Genomic DNA, 21,463 nt, shown 5'->3' on the forward strand with positions numbered 1-21,463 from the left:
GATATGGAATCACACTCTTAATCGCCACACTCTGCCATGGATAACACAACAGGAGATTCCTTTACAAACGAAATCCCCTTCTCAGTGGGGATGCGGCTCAGTTGGGCTCTATTTTCTGTAAATGTAATGCCTCCTTTCCAGCAAGGGGCTTACTGGAAAGCACTGTGTTTGTCGTGCTTGAGGCCTTGAGGATGGGGTTTTGAGTCTACTCAAAGGGTTCTCTTTCCTCTTCAACCCACACTAACAGTGTCCTCTTCCCAACCCTCACCCCAACTTTATGGACTAAAGCAGTGTTGATTCAGCAGATGGTATTTGGATGACCATCTGGAAGCCCATTCTGATTCAGCTGTGTTGCTAGATTACTTTCATGGATGCTGTGGCAACGAAGAGCACATTCTTTTTTTTTTTTTTTTTTTTTTTTCGGTACGCGGGCCTCTCACTGTTGTGGCCTCTCCCGTTGCGGAGCACAGGCTCTGGACTCGCAGGCTCAGCGGCCATGGCTCATGGGCCCAGCCGCTCCGCGGCATGTGGGATCCTCCCGGACCGGGGCACAAACCCGTGTCCCCTGCATCGGCAGGCAGACTCTCAACCACTGCGCCACCAGGGAAGCCCCGAAGAGCACATTCTTTAGCCTCTTATTATGAGTCAGTATGATCTTCATAGCAGGTAATATCTGTCTCTCCATCTCTGACATGTCTATTTTCATCACCGTGGGAATTGCATCCAGAAATATATACGTATATATGAAATTGCCTTTTTGAAAGCACATACATATTCTCATAAATGTTTCCTAGGAGAGAAATTATTAGCAAGGAAACTGCATCTAAATGGAAAAAAGAAGTTGTCTTTGGTTTTGGTTCCCAAGAAACAGCCCCTAAGACAGCAGTTCATGAGCGAGTGATTTACGGGGGAAACACTCCCAGGAGAAGCCAGTGAGGGAGTAGGGGAAGCAGGACAGGGACGTGGGAGATGCTGAGCAAGGGGACGATTTCAGACGAAGTTTCTGCTTCCACCTGATCCCCAGGGGAGCTCTGGTGTGTTAATTATTCCTCGGAGTTTGTCTCAGTCAAAGCAAGGGAGTTGAACTTTGGTACTCCTGCGCAGTGAATCACTGGCTTTGGGCCAGTTTATGGGGGTGTAAACTCTGTGCACTTTTGGCTCTCTGGGCTATGACAAAGCAAACCAGTAGCCCTTGGGAGTCCTCTGAAGAAGGTCCCAGGTACGAGATGCTAGATCAGAAGCAGGCAGAAGTGGAGGATAGGCACACAGAACCTTTAAAAAGCATCCTGCTTGGAATAGAATCCAGTCCAGAAATCTGACTGCACAGAAAGTAAGAGCACAGTCTCTAGAAGTAGATCTGGGTTTGCATTCCGACTCCACTATGCTAGATATGTAGCATGTACGGCTAAGCCTTGGTTCTCTCCTTTGTGAAATGGTAATACTATCTTCTGGGGGAGGTGTAAAAATTCAAGATATTTTATTTGAAGGATTATTTTGATGACTATAATAAACAGGAACTCAGGAAACCATTAATTCTGATTTAATATAAAGATAATTTTTAAAATGTACTCAGCCCAGCTGGATCAAACACATTAAAATATCCTTTTTCACATCATGAAATGTGCATAAATTATATAGAGAGATGATATATTTTTCCCGTCACTTTACCTGTGTAGAGTATTCCTTCCCTTAGAGAGAGCCATCAGTCAGGAAGTCAAAAATGAGCTTCTTTTCAACATGCAAGCAGGAAGAAACTTTACTTTTGCTCACCAATGCTTTTCCTTTTAACTTTTAAAAATGAAAATCTTTGAACAGACACAGAAAGGGAGAAGAGAGCATACAGAATCCCTGAAGAGTATAATGAACCTAGTTTCAAAAATTATCAACTCATGGCCAATCTTCTTTCATCCGTACCCAACATTCCCCTCTCTCCCACATTCTTTTGAAGCAAATACTAGATATTGTATAATTTCAATATGTATCTCTAAAAGGTAAGGACTTCTAATTTTTAAATTAACATGAAGTAAAACTGCCTTTTTGCAGTATGTATAATTCCATGAATTTTAACACATGCGTAGACTCATGTAACCATTATTACAATCATGATACAGAGTAGTCCCATCTCCCAGAGGACATTTTTTTAAATCTATAACCACAATCCTACTATTACATCTCTTAAAAGCTGACAGTAACAAACAAACTTTTAAAGATAAATATGATCCTATTTATCTACAATCATGAGACAACACTCTAATTCCCAGAGTCCCTTTTACAAAAGAAATGTTCATGTCTAGGCATTCAGATACACTATAAACAGAATACATTCTAAGCATCCTTCACCCTTCTTTTTGACAAGCTGTCCAAACATGACCCTTTTGTAACAATTCACTCATTTTCTTCTGCATACGATTATCTTCCTGCCCAACACAGATCTCTTTCTCTGATAGATATTTTATAACACCCTCAGTTCTCCCCATTAGCAGAATTATCCACCTTAACATGATTAACCCTTTAGATTTATAGAAGTCAATCAGTTTTAGTTGAATGATACAGTTTGACCTGAAATAACTCAAGTACTGCCTTTGTTTCTTAAGAAAATAGTTTAGAATCTTAGATCTGGAAAGGAGTTTAGAAGCCATTCACTTGGATCCCCTCATTTCATGGATGAGAAAAATCAGCGCAGAGAAGTTTTAAAATTTACCAGAGGTACACCGCTGATTAGGAGAAGAGCTGGGACCAGAACTGGGTGTCCTGGTCTTGAGGGCTCTTTCCGCCACACCATATTGGTGGTCATCCTTTTTCCTTCATTTTGCTGTCACCTGAGTGAGGGTTTCATTACAATTTGCATATCCATATGCCATGAAAAGCAGTTAGGAATACTTTGTTACTAAAAAAAAACCCAGAAAAGATATTTTATGAAATGTCCAGAAAAGGCAAATCTATAGAGACCAAAAAAAATCAAATCAGTGATTGCCTGGAGCTGTGGGTAAGAATGGGGATTGACTGCAAACTGGCACAAGGAATCTTTAGGGAGTGAAGGAAATGTTCTAAAACTGGATTGTGGCGGTGATTGCACAACTCTGTAAATTTACTAAAATTGTATGCTTAACATGGATGAATTTTATGGTGCCTAAATTAAACTATACCTCAGTAGAGCTGTTTAAAAAATAGTTGCATATTGATATTAAATTATCTCTTATAACAAGATGTCTGAAGTAGGTGATTCCCAGCTTGGTTCAGCAGTTTCACAATGCCATCAGACTCATGTTCTTACTGTGTTTTAAGTCTACTATCCTAGTTAGTTAAGTCTACTATCCTATGTTAGTCTAGTTCTAACATACTATCAGAACATGTTGGCCTCTGATCCTCACGCTGGTTCTGTCAAGGTCCTGTGACGGCTGTTGCAGCTCCAGGATCAGGTCCACATATACAGCAAGAAGAAAAATGGCGTCCTTGAGTTCTCAGCTCCCGCCTGTCTCCTTTATAAGAGGACGTCCACCCATCGACTTCTTCTGGTCTCTCATTGGGCAGAACTAGGTCACGTGCCACCCCATATGCAAAAAAAGGCTGAGACTATGCGTAAATAGCAAACAGGAGTGGCGTTACCAAGACTGGCTTAGTGCTGGCGCTGGCCACATTGCCTCTCTGAACCAAAAGGAAGTTCTATTGGCAAGAATCAGGGGTGCAGGGTGTTGAGATGGTTATTGAGTGGGCAGCTCAGAGTGTCTCCCACACCAGGAAACTCAAAATGTGTTAAATACGTTGTTCTTTGTTCAGAGTTTTAAGAGCATAAAAGTTAAGAACACAGATGCTGGAGAAAGACTGCTAAGGTTCAATCCCAGCCTCACCTAGCTCACTGGGTGAACTTAGGGGAGTTAGTCAACCACTCTGTGACTTTGTTGCCTTCATTGTAAACTGGAGATAATAATAACACCTATTTGGAGTTATGTGAGAACTAAATGAGTTAACACATGGAAAGTGCTTAGAACAATGCCTGACACATAGTAAGCACTGCATAAATGGTATTATGTATGTGTGAGAATGCATGTAAATGTGTTATTTTGGTACATCTTTTATTCAACAAATATTTATTGACTATTTGATATGTGCCAGGCAGTGAGCTAGACACTTGGATAAAACTATGAACAAGATAGAGTGCCTCTTGACCTTGCTGAGCTTGTATTCTGAGGGAAGAAACCTATAATAAATAAGTCAACAAATACATAAAAAATTAGATTGTGATAAGTACTATGAAGGAAATAAACAGGGTGAGGAGATAGAGAATAGAAGGAGCAATTGTCTTAATGCAGGAAGGAACAATTAAGCTGAGATCTGACCAGTGGAGTAGTCATAGGAGCAACCAAGGCAAGAACTTTCCAGCTAGTGAGAACAGTTAGTGTAAAGGTCCTGGGGAAGGAAAGAGTTTGGCCTGTTCTAGACTGTCCACAAAGCCAATATCACTGGAACAGGGTGAGTGAGGGGGATGGGATCTGGGTGAGGCTGAAGAGAAAGTCAGGCCCCACACCACATAATGCCTTGTAGGCAGTGGGAAGGTGCTTGGGCTTTAGTCTTAGTGAAGTGAGAAGCCACCAAAGACAGAAATGGCCAGTATTATGTGTTTGTCTTTTGTAGACTTTTTTTTACTGAAGTATAGTTGATTTACAATGTTTCAGGTGTACAGCAAAGTGATTCACACACACACACACATATATATATATATATATATATTTATCTGTTATATATATTCTTTTTCAGATTCTTTTCTATTATAGGTTATAAAAAGATATTGAATATAGTTCCCTGTGCTATACAGTAGGTCCTTGTTGGTTATCTATTTTATATATGGTAGTGTGTATCCCAAATTCCTAATTTATCCCTTCCCCCACACTTTCCCCTTTGGTAACCACAAGTTTGTTTTCTATGTCTGTGATAATGTGTTTGTTTTTAATCACTCTGACTGCTTTGTGGCTTGAAGGGTGACAGGAGTAGACTCTGGGAGACCAGTTGTATACAACGATAGATTGAATGAAGATGATGGCAAAGAACATGGAGAGGAACCCAGGGAACCATTTGTGTGTGTGTGTGTGTGTGTAATAAGGACCATGTGTTCCGCCATCATGCTGCCTCAGTGGAGGATTTCAAACTGTTCCATGTCTTCTCACCTTGGTCAGGGGGCACTGGCTGCCTTCTCATTCCACCACCACTCCTTGATGTATCTAGAGACCACAGCTTCACCTCTCGGTAGTGCTTCTGGGTGGCCAAAAAGGGTCCAGGGCTGTTGAACAGGTAGTTGCCCACATGAAGAGGTCGGAGGAGAGGCAAGCATCACTGGCTGAAGGATGGACAGGTGTGTGCCAATCCCTGGCAACTAGTGGACCTCAAGGGAAGACAACTGGACACTGACTTGGAGGCCCACTGGGACAGGTGAGAAGTGAGGCTTCTTCTGGAAGAAGCTTGACATTTCTCAGACTTAAAATCTTCCTCACTGTCCTTATTCCCGCCTCCTCTCCTCCAGGCCCACAGTAGTTGGGGGAAACTTGCTGTACAAATGGTCACCTGAATGTCTCTGTTTCACAGGTAGATTTAATAATTGAGTATTTGCAATCTTGGTTTTCTGTTTGTGAAGTGGGTGACTCTATCTATCTAGGGCAGGGGCAGGCTCTCAGGGGCAAATGGGGAAGAATTCCATAAGATGGGGGAGGTTGCATTAATTAATATTTTCAAATAGTAAGGAGACACATACATATATGTACAATAGGAATATGGGTAGACCTGCTCTTACACAACAAGAAATTGGTTCCATTGCTCTAGTCTGAAAGTGTTGGGACTGGGAAGGAGGCAGGGGTATCTCTACACTCCCATGAGGATGGATGGGTGGAGCTCCACAGGATGCAATGGTCAGGAAGAAGGCCACAGGATGGCCCCACCAATTGCAACTAAAAAAAGACCCAAGCGGCCCCACCCGTCTGCCAAAAAGGACAATCAGTGGTTATCTGGCAACAATGATGCTTCCTCCCCTTTTAGTATTAGAAGATTTAATTAACCACCCAAAGCTGCTCTTGATGTTATTTCCAATCAAGTTTCATCTGTGTAAACCTGTTAATGGGAAAGGACAGGGTATCCCACAGTGACTTGCCTCTGCTCCATACCGAATGGGTGACACTACATCTATAAAATCATAGTCTAATAGAGAACAGACTTGTGGTTGCTGAAGGGGAAGGAGGGTTGGGGAGGGAAGAATTGGGAGTTTGGGATTAGCAGATGCAAATTAGTATATATAGGATGGATAAACAACAAGGTCCTACTGTATAGCACAGGGAACTATATTCAATATCCTCTGATAAACCATAGTGGAAAAGAATATATACATCTATAACTGAGTCACTTTGCTGTACAGCAGAAATTAACACAGCATAGTAAATCAACTATACTTCAATAAAAAAATTTTTAATGAAAAATAAATAAATAAATACATAAAATCATAGTCTACAAGACTTTAATTTTACAGCTGAGACCCAGAGAATTTGGCTGGCCTAAGGTGACACAAACAGTTGATGACCTGAGAATCATCTTGGACTAACTCAGTTCTCTGACAGGAGGTTGTTGGGTGGAGTTTAATTGAATTGGCTTGACCCCAGCAGGGACCTCCTTCTCACCCAGTATGTGAAAGCCTATCATGCTTGTTTATAATGCAAAATGGCCTCTTGCTAAGTTGTGCTCGTGGAGTCCTGAACTTAAACTTAGTCTCACTGACTCACAATTATGGGGAGAGCCAAGTGGAAGCATTTGTAGAAGACTTTAAAACAAGGATAGTTCTGTTACTTTCAAATACTGTATCTATTGTGATAGAAACAGTTAACAAAGGGCAGCCAAGGACAGGTCCAGCCGGCACTCCCAGGGCAAGGATTGAGCCAGCCTGCCTCTCTAAGGCTCTGAGCTCTTTGGGTTTGAAAGGGGTGCATGAGGGGAGATTGGCGGGCTGGCACTGTAGAGACAGGATTTGCAGAGGCCAGGGCCAAGATTGCCAGATGGTCACATTGGATACCTACCTTTCAATTAGTGCATTTGAAGGAGCAAAAGGTGAGGGAGATAATTAAGTGTGTATTTGCAGGGTTGAGCTGCATATAAAAACTTGACAGACTCACACAGTGGCAGCTGTGGTCTGAGACAGCACGGCCTGGCTCTCAGGGACCTGTTCTCCAGAAACGAACAGCTCAGGTTTGTTAGCAATTTTGTCCTAGGAGATGGGCCCCAGATGAGTTTGGAATCCAGGATGGATCAGACCCTGTGCTGACTGGCCCCGTCCATCTTCTTTCACAGGTCACTGTGGTTCAAATGAAGATAGACACAGCCTTTAAGGAGAAGAGGGTAAGAAAAGATGTTGGAAAAGGAAACAAATAGCCTAGAGATCAAATAAGACTTTGTTAGCAAGAGGCAGGTCCAGCTTTTTGAGGGGGAAGATATGAGTGCTTTTGCAATTTGGTAAGCAATAACTGAGTATCTTAGATACTGGGGTATCTAAGGTGACTGAGGTTACTAAGGTGAACAAAGCAGAGGCCCCCCCCTTTCACTGGCCCACACTCTACTCTAGTGTATGTGTCTGGGGCTCACTTTCTTCTTAGTACCAATTGGTTCTACTCATCCCACTTCAATATTCAGCAGCCTGGGGCCTTCAGCAGCAGTCCCAAAAGGGAGAAGTGGAGGTGTGCTGGCAAATTGTGGAATATTATAAAGCTGTTAAAAAATAACTTAGCTCAATTCTCCTTTTTTGAGACCAGATTACCTTGATACCAACACCAGACAAAAACATCACAAGAAAAGAGCTTAAATGACCATACTTTGTTAAAAGGTCCTATTCATTTCCAATGTTTATTTCGCTTCTCTTCGCAGTGGTTTATCTTGGTATGCACCTAACTTTAAGGATCTAGAATCCATGTTTGTATTAGTTAACATGGCCTCAAATCCCATTTTGTTTAACAAATACTTATTCATCACCACTATACATCGGGTGTCATACAGGTGTCTATGAAAGCCTTTATCACGTCATATCAAAGCCATCTGCTTATGAGTCTGACTCCCCCACTACAAAGCAGTATTCATGTCTCACTCATGCCTGTGTCCCCAGCACCTCGCACAGGCTATTCCCATAGGACTTGGCATTCAATACATGTTTGGGGACTGTATGTCAAAATGTGGGTACACCTTTAATATGGGGCTGAAAATACATGAGTGCCAATAGAGTGATGGGGATTGGGTGATGAATCTGAGGGAGATTTAGGTGGTGGGGTTCAGGAGAGGGACAACAGTAATGGGAAAGAAGGCTGGGAAGTGGGATAGAATCAGATCATAGCGAGGCTTAAGGCCCATGCTAAAGAGCTGGAATCTAGTTTTGTATCCAATGGGGAGATTGAAGGGTTAGGAGACAATGAAAGATCATTTTCATATTAATTTTTAAAAAGAAAATCCTCGTAAAGCCCATATGTGTATCAGTTAGGGGGCTTTCCATTGAGAGTAACAGAAAACCTGACCCTAACAAAGTTAAAAAAAGGAATTCAGTGGTTTGTACAACTGAAAATTCCAGATGTAGAGTAGACTACAGGCACAATTTCATCAAGACCCCGGTTTCATTTCTCTACGATTATCCTAGCTTTGTCCTCCTCCATGTGTTGGCATCATCCTCAGACTTGTTTCTCTCATGGTTGCAAGACTGCTGCCACCAGGGCTAGTTGCTATTTCTCCTAACCTTTAATGAAAAGTCCAAAGTTTCACTCTGATTAGACCAGTTTATGTCTCATTCCCGCACAAACAAATTCATGAGCCAGAGCCAGATAAATAGGATTAAACTGATGGCTTAGGCCAACTGAGGCCATCCCCATGGCCAAGAGTGGATCAATCCATCCAAAATGCATGACTACTTCCCAGTAGGAGAGTGATGTTTGGAAAGCTGAGAAGGCAACCAACAATGTTCACTACCATATGACAGAATAAATGCCTAAGAATAAGGAAGGAATTTATGAAAAAGAAGAATGGCAAAGGAGAATTTGCCTTACTTTATTAAAATGATGAAAAAATAGAATGATATTGGCACAAAGAACCCAAAAATAAATCCAAGTTGATTTTAAAATTAGTCCATTACAGATGTGGCATTTTGATGGTGGTTTATTTAATGAAAAGTATTGACATAATTATCAATCAGACTGGAGGGAGATCAAGTTAGATTCCTGGTCCTTGCAACATAAATAACAAATTCCAAATGTATCAGAAAACCAAAAATAAAAAACAAAACAATAAAGTCATTAGAAGAAAATTGGAAGAAGAAAATTGATTCAGTCACCAATGGCCAATGATTTAATCAATTGTGCCTATATAACGAAGCCTAAAGGACAGGGTTCAGAAGCTCCATTCCCCTTCCCACACACCTTGCTCTATGCATCTCTTCCATATGGCTGTTCTTGAATTATATCCATTTATGATAACCAATAATCTAGTAAGTAATCTCTTTTCCTGAGTTCTATGAGCAGCTCTAGCAAAGTAACTGAACCTGAAGAGGGGGTCTTTGGAATCTCCAATCTATAGTTTATTGGTCAGAAGCACAGGTAATAAATAACCTGGACTTGAAGTGGGCATCTGAAGTGGGGAGGGGACTTTCTTGTGGAACTAAACCCTTAACATGTGAGATCTAACACTATCTCCAGGTATATCTACCTATCAGAATCAAGTTAATAAGATACCCAGCTGGTGTCAGAGGACTGTTTGATGTGTGGAAAACTCACACGTCTGGTATCAGAAGTGAAGCAGTGCTGTGGCAGAGCATTGAGACTAGAGGGGACACACAGAAGGAGTGTGGTTTTCCTTCACATTTCTGGGGCAGTGGTGGGATTTGCTAGATCAGACCTGGCTCATGGAAACATGTGGTTTGGGAAGAGAAAGGATGAAAGGGCAGGGGAAAATAAAACTAGGAAAACAGTTCATTTATGATAGCATCAAAAAGTAAAATACTTGTGATTGCCTTTTTTAAAATTTTAGCCATTCTAGTGGGTGTGTAGTGGTATTTCACTGGGGTTTTGATTTGCATTTTCCCGATGGCTAATGATGTTCAACATAATTAAATAAATTTAACCAAAAAATGCATAACTCATACACTGAAAACTGCAAAACATTCGTGAAAGAAATTTTAAGTTTTAGATAAATGGAATGATATCCCATGTTAATGGACTGGAAAACCAAATATTGTTAAGATGGCAATATCCCTTCAGCTGATCTACAGTTCAATGCAGTCTCTATAAAAACAGCAGTTGGGGGACTTTCCTGCTGGTCCAGTGGCTAAGGCTCTGCACTCCCAATGCAGAGGGCCCGGGTTCAATCCCTGGTCAGGAAACTAGATCCCACATACTGCAACTAGTGTTCCCACATGCCACAACTAAAAGATCCTGCACACGATGATGAAGATCCTGTGGGCCGCAGCTAAGACCTGGGGCAGCCAAATAAATAAATAGATAGATAGTTTTTAAAAAGATAAAATAGAAGCTGTATTCTTTGCAGAAATCGACAAACTGATTCAAAAATTCTTATGAAAAGAGAAGGCCTGAGATAATGTTCTTAAATCTTGAAAAAGAACAAAGTTGGAAGACTCATACATCAGGAAGGTGTTTTTAGGATGGAGGAAATATGCCCACATTTATAGGTGAAGGGGAAGGGCCACTTCAGAGGGAGGGATTAGATACCCTTAAGAGAGTCTTGGGATACCTTAAATGTAAATGGATTAAATGCTCCAACCAAAAGACATAGACTGGCTGAATGGACACAAAAATAAGACCCATATATATGCTGTCTACAAGAGACCCACTTCACACCTAGGGACACATACAGACTGAAAGTGAGGAGATGGAAAAAGATATTCCATGCAAATGGAAATCAAAAGAAAGCTGGAGTAGCAATTCTCATATCAGACAAAATAGACTTTAAAATAAAGACTATTACAAGAGACAAAGAAGGACACTACATAATGATCAAGGGATCATTCCAAGAAGAAGATATAACAATTGTAAATATTTATGCACCCAACACAGGAGCACGTCAATACATAAGGCAGATGCTAACAGACATAAAATGGGAAATCGACAGTAACACAATCATAGTAGGGGACTTTAAAACCCCACTTTCACCAATGAACAGATCATCCAAAAAGAAAATAAATAAGGAAACACAAGCTTTAAATGATACATTAAACAAGATGGACTTAATTGATACTTCCAGGACATTCCATCCAAAAACTACAGAATACACTTTCTTCTCAAGTGCTCCTGGAACATTCTCCAGGATACATTGTATCTTGGGTCACAAATCAAGCCTTGGTAAATTTAAGAAAATTGAAATCATATCAAGTATCTTTTCTGACCACAATGCTATAAGACTAGATATCAATTACAGGAAAATATCTCTAAAAAATACAAACACATGGAGGCTAAACAACACACCATTTAATAACCAAGAGATCACTGAAGAAATCAAAGAGGAAATCAAAAAATACGTAGAAACAAATGACAATGAAAACACGATGACCCAAAACTTATGGGATGCAGCAAAAGAAATTCTAAGAGGGAAGTTTATAGCAATAGAACCCTACCTCAAGAAGCAAGAAACATCTCAAATAAACAACCTAAACTTACACTTAAAGCAATTAGAGAAAGAAGAACAAAAAAACCCCAAAGTTAGCAGAAGGAAAGAAATCATAAAGATCAGATCAGAAATAAATGATAAAGAAATGAAGGAAACAATAGCAAAGATCAATAAAACCAAAAGCTGGTTCTTTGAGAAGATAAACAAAATTAATAAACCATTAGCCAGACTCATCAAGAAAAAAGGGAGAAGACTCAAATCAATAGAATTAGAAATGAAAAAGGAGAAGTAACAACAGAAACTGCAGAAATACAAAGGATCATGAGATCTTTGTATGCCAATTAAATGGACAACTTGGAAGAAATGGACAAATTCTTAGAAAAGCAGAAACTTCCAAGACTGAACCAGGAAGAAATAGAAAATATAAACAGACCAATCACAAGCACTGAAATTGAGACTGTGATTAAAAGTCTTCCAACAAACAAAAGGCCAGGACCAGATGGCTTCACAGGCGAATTCTATCAAACATTTAGAGAAGAGCTAACACCTATCCTTCTCAAACTCTTCCAAAATATAGCAAAGGGAGGAACACTCCCAAACTTATTCTATGAGGCCACCATCACCCTGATACCAAAACCAGACAAAGATGTCACAAAGAAAGAAAACTACAGGCCAATATCACTGATGAACATAGATGCAAAAATCCTCAACAAAATACTAGCAAACAGAATCCAACAGCACATTAAAAGGATCATACACCATGATCAAGTGGGGTTTATCTCAGGAATGCAAGGATTCTTCAATATATGCAAATCAATCGATGTGATAAACCATATTAACAAACTGAAGGAGAAAAACCATATGATCATCTCAATACATGCAGAAAAAGCTTTTGACAAAATTCAACACCCATTTATGATAAAAACTCTCCAGAAAGTAGGCATAGAGGGAACTCACCTCAGCATAATAAAGGCCATATATGACAAACCCACAGCCAACATCATTCTCAATGGTAAAAAACTGAAAGCATTTCCTCTAAGGTCAGGAACAAGACAAGGTTGCCCACTCTCACCACTATTATTCAACATAGTTTTGGAAGTTTTCGCCACAGCAATCAGAGAAGAAAAAGAAATAAAGGGAATCCAAATTGGCAAAGAAGAAGTAAAACTGTCACTGCTTGCAGATGACATGATACTATACCTAGAGAATCCTAAAGATGCTACCAGAAAACTACTAGAGCTAATCAATGAATTTGGTAGAGTTGCAGGATAAAAAATTAATGCACAGAAATTTCTTGCATTCCTATACACTAATGATGAAAAATCTGAAAGAGAAATTAAGGAAACACTCCCATTTACCATTGCAACAAAAAGAATAAAATACCTAGGAATACACCTACCTAAGGAGACAAAAGACCTGTATGCAGAAAATTATAAGATACTGATGAAAGAAATTAAAGATGATACAAATAGATGGAGAGATTTACCATGTTCTTGGATTGGAAGAATCAACATTGTGAAAATGACTCTACTACCCAAAGCAATCTATTGATGCAATGCAATCCCTATCAAACTACCAGTGGCATTTTTCACAGAACTAGAACAAAAAATTTCACAATTTGTATGGAAACACAAAAGACCCCGAATAGCGAAAGCAATCTTGAGAAAGAAAAATGGAGCTGGAGGAATCAGACTGTCTGATTTCAGACTATATTACAAAGCCACAGTAATCAAGACAGTATGGTACTAGCACAAAAACAGAAATATAGATCAATGGAAGAAGATAGAAAGCCCAGAGATAAACCCACGCACATATGGTCACCTAATTTTTGATAAAGGAGGCAAGAATATACAATGGAGAAAAGACAGCCTCTTCAATGAGTGATGCTGGGAAAACTGTACAGCTACATGTAAAAGAATGAAATTAGAACACTCCCTAACACCATACACAAAAATAAATTCAAAATGGATTAAAGACCTAAATGTAAGGCCAGACATATAAAGCTCTTAGAGGAAAACATAAAGAGAAAACTTTATGACGTAAATCACAGCAAGATTCTTTTTGACCTACCTCCTAGAAAAATGTAAATAAAAACAAAAATAAACAAATCGGACCTAATGAAACTTAAAAGCTTTTGCACAGCAAAGGAAACCATAAACAAGATGAAAAGACAGCCCTCAGAATGGGAGAAAATATTTGCAAATGAAGCAACTGACAAAGGATTAATCTCCAAAATTTATAAGCAGCTCATGCAGCTCAATATCAGAGAAACAAACAACCCAATCCAAAAATGGGCAGAAGACCTAAATAGACATTTCTCCAAAGAAGATATACAGAAAGGCAACAAACACATGAAAGAATGCTCAACATCACTAATCATTAGAGAAATGCAAATCAAAACTACAATGAGCGATCACCTCACACCAGTCAGAATGGTCATCATCAAAAAAATCTACAAACAATAAATGCTGGAGAGAGTGTGGAAAAAAGGGAACCCTCTTGCAGTGTTGGTGGGAATGCAAATTGATACAGCCACTATGGAGAACAGTATGGAGGTCCCTTAAAAAACTAAAAATAGAACTACCATGCCACCCAGCAATCCCACTACTGGGCATATACCCTGAGAAAACCACAATTCAAAAAGAGTCATGTACCACAGTGCTCATTGCAGCTCTATTTACAATAGCCAGGACATGGAAGCAACCTAAGTGTCCATCGACAGATGAATGGATAAAGAATATGTGGCACATATATACAATGGAATATTACTGAGCCATAAAACGATATGAAATTGATTTATTTGTAGTGAGGTGGATGGACCTAGAGTCTGTCATACAGAGTGAAGTAAGTCAGAAAGAAAAAAGGAAATACCATATGCTAACACATATACAAGGAATCAAAAAAAAAATGGTTCTGAAGAACCTAGGGGCAGGACAAAGACGCAGACGTAGAGAATGGACTTGAGGACATGGGGAGGGGGAAAGGTAAGCTGGGAGGAAGTGAGAGAGTGGCATAGACTTATATATACTACCAGATGTAAAATCGATAGCTAGTGGGAAGCAGCCGCATAGCACAGGGAGATCAGCTCGGTGCTTTTTGACCACCTAGAGGGGTGGGATAGGGAGAGTGGGAGAGAGACCCAAGAGGGAGGAGATGTGGGGATATATGTATATGTATAGTTGATTCACTTTGTTATAAAGCAGAAACTAACACACCGTTGTGTAGCAGTTATACTCCAATGAAGATGTTAAAAAAAAAGTTACCCTAGGTACCCAACTAACACACACACACACACACACACACACTCACACACACACAAAAGATAGTCTTGGGAGTGGACAGAATAAAGAATAACAACTAGTAGAGTTAGGCTTGGAAATGAAGTGAGGAACTTCATCTTTGAAGCGGGGGGAGAATTATAGAAGATAAAAAGATATTTTCTGGTGGAGAGAAGTTGAGCCTCCATCCAGGGGTGAAATATAAAATATTTAACAACCAGGGCTTGGTGGGCACCAACAGTCCAGACACCGCTATGGAGACCTTCTCCATCCGTGTTAACTCTTTAGTTGCTAGCCCAGGCGAAGTCTCAGGGTAGAGGCTGGCGCAGACAGCAGAGTGGGACAACAAAAACTCTAGGGCTGAAGCAACATCTCCTAGCAGGAACTTTAAAAGACTGAATACAAATGATCTAAATTCCTCAAAAACAGTCACCCGTGACAAAAAGAATATCATACCATAAAATGATTAATCTTTAGCTCTCTGATTTAGGAGGGCTTTTTCTTTCTGTTTTTTAATCAAATAAATAATGGATGCCTTTCATAAACACAGTGCATATTGGCAAAAGGTCCAAAGAGAGGGGATTAATTGAAATAAAAATTGTTCACACTCTTTTGGCTTATTCTCTTGTAGTAAAGGACAGTGTCGTAGTTCAAATGGGGATAATGGGGTTACAGTGAATTTCAGAACACGGAATCTGGGGTTTATTTGAGGTTCTTCCTCTGAGCACCAGCCACAGACGTCTTTCAGACTCTGCTTTCTCACTGGAGAAGGAGAGCAAGATGATAATACCTAGCACTCAAGAGAACACGGTGAAGTGCTCGGGGTTTCCCAGATCACAGCTGCCAAGTGCATAATATGGAAAGTGTCAGCAAAGAAGTCATATCAACCTCAACCACACGTTGGTCTCCAAAGGAAGGCACCCCTTTACTTGTCCGTCTGCATTTCAGAAATATTTCTCCCTTATCACTGCAAAGCACTGCAGTCCTCTAGGACCAGATATGCTGGTCTGAGTGCTGCTGGCCCAGTGGAGCAGACCCTGAAGAATTCATTGGTCCCTGATCTAGGGCAGGCTGTATGTGCTGTAACCTTTTCAAAACCTAGACTTTTCTGACTAAAAGAGACCTTTTATCTAATCCCAGTCCCCTAGATGAGGAAACCACAGCAAAGATTAAACCAACATATAGATCCATTTGGATCTTTTAATCCAGTATCCTTACTTCTTTCTTGTTGGGAAGCTTAAGTTATAATTTATTACACATGAAGGGAGTTTCTTGACACATTTCACTTATTTGTAATTCAGGTAAGATGCCAGCTTGACACATCCCCAGAGGTTTCAAGGTATAATAGGGAATGCATTCTATTTGAATATATAGCTGATATGTTGACCCAGCGGGACTCATGGTATAGTCAGAAAACAGCTCTATACTCCTCTGTCATGCCTGTTCAAACCTGCTCTGTGGGGTTAGTTGTTTTCCCACCCCTTGAATAAATTAATGTGTAGGTGCTATGACTTTTGAGGTCAATCTCAAATAATAAAAAAAGCCTCTGAGAAAGACAAATATCATATGATATCACTTATATGTGGAATGTAAAAAAATGATACAATGAACTTATTTACAAAACAGAAAGAGACTCACAGATATAGAAAACAAAATTATGGTTACCAGAGGGGAAAGGGGGAGAGGAGGGATAAATCAGGGGTTTGGGATTAACATCTGCACACTACTATATATAAAATAGTGTGCAGATTAATATCTACACACTACTATATATAAAATAGTACTATATATAAAATAGTATTACTGTATAACACATGAAACTGTATTCAATATCTTGTGAAAGAAAAGAATATATCCCGGAAAAGAATCTGAAAAAGATTCATATATACGTATAACTGAAACTTTACTGTACACCTGAAGCATTGTGAATCAACTATACTTCAATTTCAAAAAGAAACACAAAACAAAACAAAAGGCCTCTGGTAGTCAAAAATAGTCTTATATCAGTAATTAATACATCTGGTCTAGCGTAATAATAAAAAGCCCACACTTCAGTGGCAAAGCCACGTAAATTGTAGGCTCTTGCTGTATTTCTGCAGCCTGGCTTCTCCCCTCCTTGCACACCAGGAGGCTGTCTAACTCCTCCAGGACTAAAGTGGGAAAGAGAGAGCGCTAAGGAGGCAAAAAGCTGGCTCTAGGTGGGCGTGGCTTCCTGCGGCCACGGAACTGACACTTCCTATCACTGGTGCTCTCATGGCTTTGTTGGAACCACCAGCACCTTGCTGGGCAATCTCTCACCACCCATCACCTTGGCCCGTGCAAGTTCGTTTTGCCTCTGATGGTTGCCTTAGATTCTTCCGCCCCCGGGGCATCCGGAGGCAAACCTCTGGCTTCTATCTGCTGAGGTCTCTTTGCCCTTCCAAGCAGTCCTCTTGGGTGGATCAAAGTCAAGACCACACTGTCTGTCTCACTATCTTAGACTTATCTTCCGTGGGAGTAAATTAGTTCCCCTACTAGAGTCGCTACCCCACTGTGTTCAGGCCACTTTTGCCAACTCTGGCCCTTTAGATTTCTCAGGCATGAGCCAGACGCTGGTCCATGGCATTTCCCAAACTGCAGGGGACACATCTCAAGCTCTCTGAGAGACCGGCCTGAAGTCCCTCTCATCAGACTCAAGGTGAGAGAGGAACACCCTTCGCCCTCCCCCTGGGGGCTGCATAGGAGGGGTCTCTTAGAACACCTACAACTCCTTCCACAGAAACCCTTCATCCACAGCACTTCCGGCAGCCTCCACTTCAACCCTCTTATACCTTCAAAGCAAGTGAAAGTTCAGGCAACACTCTTTTGCAAGCCCTACTTGGTGGTCCTGACCTTGTTTGGAATGTGAGAGTGGTTGGCAACCATTATCTGGGGCCCCTGTCAAAATGGAAATAAAATAATAGCTCCCGTTTAACAATCTGTTAAATGTTTACTTTACAATTACCCCGTGAGGTTTTCTTTAATAGGTAGATGTTGGCAGAGATCAAGTGCCATTTCAATGAACTTTGTATGGTTTTGCTGCTCACCAGAGATGAATCATCAGTTGGATTGGATAATTCAACTGATAAGGCTTGACAATGATTGGATACGGCTGGGAATGATTTTGTTATACAGAGATTATTATTACAACGAGATTCACTGCAACTGGACCAGCAGCAGGGATTCCCAGAAACCCAGGAGTGTTATTTACGAGTTGTGCTTCTCAAGTCTGCTTTGCCAGCTGAACAAAGGAACTGTTTTGAATCTTAAATAGCAATAAAGTGGCTGCAGGGAGAAAGAAAATGAGAGAATATAGAATTTCTTTGTGATTCTAAATGTTCTATAGTGGTTTCAGTTGGGTAACAAGTTCACTTATATCAGAAAAGCCACCACCCCTACTCAGATGGAGGGATACCTGTGCTGTGAGTTAGGTCGGTGGACTTGGTAGAGCACCATGGTGTCAGAATCATGGCACCTCATCGTGGTCCTGTGGAATGATTCTATCCCTGCGTACTGATCACCACCCTACCCACCAAGTTTGTGGCTGGCCTCTATTTCCAGGTCTTAAACCTGTTTGATCTGTACTTGGCCCTTTCCTCAAAGCCTGAAGCATTTTGGAACATTGTCAACAGATCATTTTAGAATACAGGATAGATCTTTATATACATTTTTAAAAAAGAGAACCAGCTCCAAGATAGTATTTTGCTCTTACATCCATACATGATTTAATATATCTAAGACTGTACTGAGTACATCGTGGATGAATTTTAACACATGGGATACCAAGACCAATAAAAGAAAAATCAAAGCACGGATAAACTTATGTCTAGTTTGTCTTCAGTTCTCTTGAAGCTTCACTAGAAGTCTCATGACATTAATGGAATCTGTTTATAACAACCAACTCTCCTTCGTGGCTGGGACTTTAACATAATCTTTCAGCTGTCAATATCACTGTCAGGAATGTAATTTATTCCACTCTTTGAGTTGATTTGGATGGACGTTTTAGAGACGAAGGTGGCGATGATTTAGCACTGCTGACACCGAGCCTTCTATCTTCACAAATTCAAGTTTGTTTCTTAAACACAAGTGGGCCTGGCTCTGAGTGAAAATGAAATGTTCAAAGAAATTTAACATAGTGCAAGGGTTCTCAGTCCTTCCATGAAGACAAGGAAAAGTAAGGACATTTTACAAATAGGGAACCCTTCTCCCAAGAAAGGCAGTGATTTAGTCATGGGCATGTCAGAATCACCTGTGACTCTTTGTAAAAATACCCTTGTTTGGATTGCTCCTCTCTGCTCAACACTCCCTGCCCTCGGGTTCTGACTTAGGGGGTCTGAGGTAGACCCAGGCATTTGTATTTTTTAAAGCTCCCACTGGTGATTCAGGTACGCACACAGAGTTAAGAAGGACTACTAATTGTATGAATCCAGAAGTTTTAAAAGAGTGGACTGGAAGCAGGTGTAGCTAGAGGGTGCCTTCAGTCATCACAGAGAGATATGAATGGTATAGAAGGGATGGAACTGGGGGTGGGGGCGGTCCTCACCTCAGAGCTGAGGTTCATTCCCTGACTGGCCTCAAGCAATTCTTAGCTCTGGGGAGTCACAGATCACTGAGGATCTGATGAAAGCAGTAGTCACTTTCCTCAGAAAGAATGGGCATAGGCTATCCTCCACAAAATTCAGCAGGGGATCTAGATTAAAGTTTTTGTTTTTGCTGTTTTAACCAGATGTTTTAACCTGAAGGGAAGGTAAACAGAAGAGGCCAGGTCCCTGGCCTCAAGAAGCTCGCAGTCTAGTAGCCAGGAGAAAGCAGTAAAAACATATCAGTACACACATAATAGTGTATTATGGGGGAATAGTACATCGTGGGGGAAGGAAGAGTTCTGGAATGTTGAATTGGAGAATTTGAACCGTGTGCTTTGAGAGGCAGCAGATGAGAAGAGGCAGGTGTGGTAGGGGGCCCCTCCTGAAAGAATGGAGGTCAGCCTAAGGCAGGTGGATAAAGGAGGTCCTCCCGTGGGAGCCACGGAAGGCCGTATTTGGAAGAGAAGTTAACGGTGAGCGTGAGATAAAAATAGCCTTGATCCACGCTGCTGCCAGAGGTCACTGACATGGTGCCACTGATTGGCTGCGGTCTGCGGTGGGGAAAGCTATTCAGATGCCGATGAATGCAGTTTTATAACAGACTCAGACGAGACACTGGCAGGAAGAGAGCAACCTGGCGCTGGGAGGGCGGCCTTGGAGTCTCCGCTCACTGCCAGGGTCAGAAGTTGGCCCTGTGTTTGCTCTTCACGATGAAAGAAAACCGCGGGAGAGCGCTGAGCGGCGGAGAACTGCATTCAGCCAGTGGGCACGAAAATGAGTTTTAGTTGCTCTGTGCAAAACCCTAGGTGTGGTGACAGAAGGGAGCCGACCAGCAGGTTACAACAGGTCAGGAATAAATAACCACCAGGCAGAGGATCCCAGATTCAGTCCTTCCTTTTGTTGAGTGAGGAGCGAGCGCCAGGCAATCGCGTCCACAAAGGCTTTGGAAAGAAGCGGTTCCACCGTCCCCGCTCGGCTCCAGCCCCGGGTAACTATGCGGGGCCCCGAGAGGTGGTGGAAGCCGGAGGCCCCGCGGGGGTGTGGAGAGGGTCACTCTGCCCGGGAGGCCTGGAAGCGGGACCCCAGAATAAGTCGGGGGCGGGCCGCGGCGCGGCGGGCGGGCAGATCCCACCCCTTCCTGAAGGAAGCGCCCTCCTCGCCGCGACTGCCGCCGCCGCCGCCGCTGCCGCCGCCGCAGATCACGGCCCCGCCAGGCGACCGCGGCCCCGCCGCACCGGAGCAGGTAGGCGCGGCGCCCCCTCCTCCGCGCGGGGCCGCCGGGCAGCCAAGGGACATGGGGTTCGGCTCCGCGCCCAGCCCGGAGGCGGAGAACAGGGGGCTGCGGGAGCCGCAGCGGGGCTCGAGCGGCGGGGTCCTCCCGGCGGCGGAGCCCTGCTCGGCGGCGGCCCCCGCCCCGGAGCGCCCCGGGCGCGGCGCCGCCTCCCGAGCCCCCGCGGATGCACTCCCGGAGCGAGGCGCGGTGGCTGGCGGCGTTCCGGAGTCCCCGCCGGCGCGCCTAGTCCCTGCCGCCGCCGCAGTGCCGTCAGCCGAACCCCTGCGCCTCCCGCCCGCTGCGGTTCGGTCCCGTCCTTTGACAGGTGTTCCCCCAACCCCCCGCCGACCCATCCGATACCCAGGCCTTTTGTTGTCGGGGGACTCGGAAACGACCCCAAGTTTGGCCTCCCGGTCTCCCTGCCGTTCGCCGTTCACTTTCCCGTTAGCCGAGACAGGCTGGCGGGGGCAGCAGGGGAGCCGGGCGGGAGGCACTAACTTGCCTTGCCCTGTGCGCAGCCCTCCGCTGTAAATGAACAATCTCGCTTTCCTCTCCTGGATGCACACTTGGGAAGAAATGGGATTTTCAGTTTCTCCGGCGAGATGCCGGTGAGTGGGCGGCCGACCGAGGCTGTTTGACCATCCATTGCAATAAAAGAGTGATTAGCTTTGGGTTATGGAGAGAGCCCTTGT

The 21,463-nt window shown here is 42.4% G+C and overlaps 1 protein-coding gene across 1 annotated transcript in view; it reads left to right on the forward strand.

The window, feature by feature from the left end:
• The first annotated feature begins 20,676 nt into the window (after nt 1-20,676).
• Nucleotides 20,677-21,463, forward strand: part of TMEM150C (transmembrane protein 150C) — a 93,814-nt gene continuing 93,027 nt past the window's right edge. The window contains exon 1 of the mRNA XM_082641941.1: nt 20,677-20,741. The gene's annotated coding sequence lies outside the window, so the exon portion shown is untranslated. The remainder of the gene's footprint in view (nt 20,742-21,463) is intronic.

Source organism: Mesoplodon mirus (assembly GCF_964341445.2).
Source record: "Mesoplodon mirus genome assembly, chromosome: 2".
NCBI lineage: Eukaryota > Metazoa > Chordata > Mammalia > Artiodactyla > Ziphiidae > Mesoplodon > Mesoplodon mirus.